Below are 4,972 nucleotides of genomic sequence, written 5' to 3' on the forward strand. Positions count from 1 at the left end.
GTAAAATTATCTGTTTGTAGATGACATGATCTTACATGTAGGAAACCTAAAGATCCCATTTTAAAAAACTGTTAGAAGTAATAAAACAATTCAGCAAAGTTGCAAGATACAACATTAACACATTAAAAAGTCAGGTGCATTTACATACACTAAAAATGAACAATCCGGAAAGGAAATTAAGAAAGCAATTCCATTTACAATAACATCGAAAAGAACAGGATACTTAGGAATAAACTAAATGAAGAAGGCAAAAGCCTTGTACACTTAAAACCACAAAACTTTGCTAAAAGAAATTAAAGAAGGAACAAATATTTGAAAAGACATCTCACGTTCATGAATTGGAAGACAATTTTTTTTCAGTTTTATTGAGATATAACTGACATACAGCTCTATATAAGTTTAAGGTGTACCTCATAATGGCTTAAAATACATGCACTGCAAAATGATTACCACAGTAAGTATAGTTAATATCCATCTCTTCATATAGTTGCAAAGAAAAAAATGTCCTTGTGATAGAACTTTTAGGATCTACTCTCAAATATAGTTAACAGCAGTGTTAACTATAGTCATGCTGTACACTACATCCCCAGTACTGATTTATCTTATAACTGGAAGATTGTACCTTTTGACCCCCTTCATCTAATTACTCTACATCCAAGCCTCTGCCTCTAGTAACCACAAATCTGATTTTTTTCTATGTTTTGTTTGTTTTTTGTTTTTGTTTTTTTTAGATTTCACATATAAGTGAGATCATAAAATATTTTGTCTTTCTCTTTCACTTAGCATAATGACCTCAAGTTTTATCCATGTTGTTGCAAAGGGCAGGACTTCTTTCTTTTTTGTTGCTGAATAGTATTCCATTATATATATATATATTATATATGTACTATATATATGTATGTATACCAAATTTCCTTTATCCATTCAGCTGTCAGTGAATTAGGTTATTTCCATATCTTGGCTATTGTTGATGTCTCTTTGACATAGTGATTTTGTTTCCTCTGAATGTGTACCCAAAAGCAGATTTGCTGAATAGTATGGTAGTTCTATTTTTAATTTTCTGAGGAACATCCATACTGTTTTCCATATTGGCTGAACCAGTTTACATTCCCATGAATAGTACACCAGGGTTTCCTTTTCTCTGAGTGCTCCCCAACATTTGTTATCTCTTGTCTTTTTTTTTTTTTTAAGATGTTGGGGGTAGGAGTTTTAGTAATTTATTTATTTATTTTTGTTGTGTTGGGTCTTCGTTTCTGTGCGAGGGCTTTCTCTAGTTGTGGCAAGCGGGGGCCACTCTTCATCGCAGTGCGTGGGCCTCTCACTATCGCGGCCTCTCTTGTTGCGGAGCACAGGCTCCAGACGCACAGGCTCAGTAGTTGTGGCTCATGGGCCCAGTTGTTCTGCGGCATGTGGGATCCTCCCAGACCAGGGCTTGAACCCGTGTCCCCTGCATTAGTAGGCAGATTCTCAACCACTGCGCCACAAGTCTCTGGATCTTTTTGATGCTAGCCATTCTAACAGGTGTGAGGTGATATCTAATTGTGGTTTTGATTTGCGTTTCCCCGATGATTAGTGACGTTGAGCACCTTTTCAAGTACACATTGGCCACTTGAATATTGTCTTTGGAAAAAGGTCTGGAAGACAATATTCTTAAGATGTCAATACTATCCAAAATGATCTGTAGATTCATGCAATCCTTATCAAAAACCCAATGGTGTTTTTTGCAGAAATGCAAAAATCCATCCTAAAATTAATATGAAATTTCAAGAGACCCTAAATAGCCAAAAAATCCTGAAAAAGCAGAACAAAACCAGAAGACTCAAACTTCCTGGTTCAAAACATTACAAAGCTTACAGTAATCATATCAGTGTGTTACTGGCATAAAGACAGACAGACAGACCAATGGGATAGAGTAGCGATCCCATAAATAAACCCTTACATACATGGTCAAATGATTTTTAACAAAATTGCAAGACCACTCAATGTGGAAAGGACAGTCTTTTCAACAAATGGTGTTGGAAAAACTGGATATCCACATGCAAAAGAGTGAAGTTGGACCATCACCTTAACCCATACACAAAAATTTACTCAAAATAGATCAAAGACCTAAATGTAAGAAAAAATACTATAAAACTTCTGGAAGAAAACATAAGAGAGAACTTCATGACATTGGATTTGGCAATGATTTCTTGGCTATGACACCAAAAACACAGGCAACAAAAAGAGAAAAAAAAGATAAAGTGGACTGACATCAAATTTTGAAACTTTTTTGCACTACAGGACACAATCAACATAGTGAAAAGGAAACCCTTGGACTGGGAGAAAATATTTCTAAATCATATACCTAATAAGGGGTTAATATCCAAAATACATAAAGAACTTGCACAGCTCAACAACAAACAGCCCAGTTCAAAAATGGGCAAAGGACTCAAATAAATATTTCTCCAAAGAAAATAACAAATGGCTAATAAGCACATTAAAAGATGCTCAACATCAGTAATCACTAGGAAAATACTAATCAAAACTACAGTGAGTGTATAGCTGATTCACTTTGTTATAAAGCAGAAAATAACACACCATTGTAAAGCAATTATACTCCAATAAAGATGATAAAAAAAACTACAATGAGATACTACCTCACATCAATTAGGATGGCTATTAATTAAAATTAATTTAAAAAACAGAAAATAACAAGTGCTGCTGAGGATGTGGAGAAATTAAAACCCTTGTGCCCTATAGGTGGGAATGTAAAATGATGCACGTGCTGTGGAAAACAGTACAGTGATGCCACAAAAGATGAAAAATAGAATCAACATATGATGTAGCAATTCCACTTTTGGGTATATGCCAAAAAGACTTGAAAACAGGGTCTCAAAGAAATATTTGTACACCCATGTTCATAATAGCATTGTTCACTATAGCCAAATGATGAAAGTAACCCAAGTGGCCATTGACAGATGAATGGCTAAACAAAATGTGGTATATCTATACAATGGAATATTATTCAGCCTTAAAAGAGGAATGAAATTCTGACACATGCTACAACATGGATGAACCTTGAGAACATTATGCTAAGTGAAATAAATCAGTCATAAAAGGACAAATACTATATGATTCCACTTCTATGTAGTACCTAGAATAGTCAAATACATAGAGATAGAAAGTAGAGGGTGGTTGCCAGGGGCTGTGAGGAGGGGGAAATGGGGAGTTATTATTTAATGGGTACAGAGTTTTAGTTTTGCAAATGAAAAGAGTTCTGTAGATGGACTATGGTGATGGCTGCATAACAATATGAATGTACCACTGAACTGCAGACTTAAAAATGGTTAAGATGGTAAGTTTTATGTCATATGTATTTTATTACAATTTATTTATTTATTATTATTATTATTTTTTGCAGTATGCAGGCCTCTCACTGTTGTGGCCTCTCCCGTCACAGAGCACAGGCTCGGGACGCGCAGGCTCAGCAGCCATGGCTCACGGGCCCAGCCGCTCCACAGCACTTGGGATCCTCCCGGACCGGGGCACAAACCCGTGTCCCCTGCATCGGCAGGCGGATTCTCAACCACTGCGCCACCAGGGAAGCCCCCACAGGTATTTTTGATGTTTGTTGGGGGGAAGGTGAGCTCCACGTTCTCTCACTCCACAGTCTCAACTCCCTCCTCCAGCTGATAAAATTTTTGAGAATCCCCTCTAGCTGATGTATCATTTCTCTCTTGCTGCTTTCAGGATTCTCTTTTTGTCCTTGGTTTTCAACAATTGGATAATAATGTGTATCTGTGTGCATCTCTTGGTGTTTATCCTTCTTGGATTCATTGAGCTTCTTGAAGGTGTAGGTTTTTTTTTTTTTTTTTTTTTTTTATCAAATTTGGGAAGCTTTTGGCCATTGTTTCTTCAAATATTATTTCTGCCCCTTTGTCTCATTTCTCTTGCTGGGAGTTCCATTATCTGCATATCGATACACTTGGTGGTATCCCACAGGTCTCCTAGGCTTTTGCATTTTTCTTCTTTCTACTCACAGTGGGTGATTTATATCCATCTACCTTCAATTTTGCTTATCCTTTCTTCTGGGTGCTCAAATATCTATGAAATCCTCTAGTGAAGTGTTCAATTCAGTTATTGTATTTTTCAGGAAAAAGAAATTTGGAAGGACCATTAGATTACAGTTTATTATAAAAGGATATACAGGAAATCCAGATGGAATAGATGCATAGGGCAAGGTATGGGGAAAGGGCACAGAGCTTCCATACCCTCTCTGAGCATGCTACTCTCCCTGAATCTCCATGTGTTCACCAATCCAGAAGCTCTCCAACCCTCTTCTTTTGGGTTTTTATGGTGGCTTCATCACAGTAGGCACAATTGCTTCTATACAAGACACTTTTAAAAAATAATTAATTAATTAAATTTTGGCTGCATTGGGTCTTTGTTGCTGTACGTGGGCTTTCTAGTTGCGGTGAGCAGGGGCTACTCTTCGTCACAGTGCTCGGAGTTCTTATTGCGGTGGCTTCTCTTGTTGCGGAGCATGGGCTCTAGGCACACAGGCTTCTGTAGTTGTGGCACACAGGCTCAGTAGTTGTGGCACGCAGGCTTAGTTGCTCCGCAGCATGTGGGATCTTCCCGGACCAGGGCTCGAACTCGTGTCCCCTGCATTGGCAGGCAGATTCTTAACCACTGCGCCACCAGGGAAGTCCACAAGACACTTTGAATGCCTTAATTTCTCAAGAAATACTTTCTTCAGCTTTTCTTCCCAGGATTTAGGTCCTCTATGGTATGCCTCAGTTGTAATCTTTTGCCCCAGGTAGATGTGTGTTGCTTTTTGTCTTACAATGTTTTTGAGGAATTCCTGCTTCTTTTCTTCCCTGAGTAACTCTTTTCGAAATTGAGTAAAACAAAGGCAATTATCATATGTTGGTCCTTCAGGTAGCTGCAGATGTCTGGAAGAGGCAAACACAATTCTTTGTAAATAAGTTGT

Source organism: Phocoena sinus, chromosome 7 (genome assembly GCF_008692025.1).
Source record: "Phocoena sinus isolate mPhoSin1 chromosome 7, mPhoSin1.pri, whole genome shotgun sequence".
NCBI classification, from domain to species: Eukaryota; Metazoa; Chordata; class Mammalia; order Artiodactyla; family Phocoenidae; genus Phocoena; species Phocoena sinus.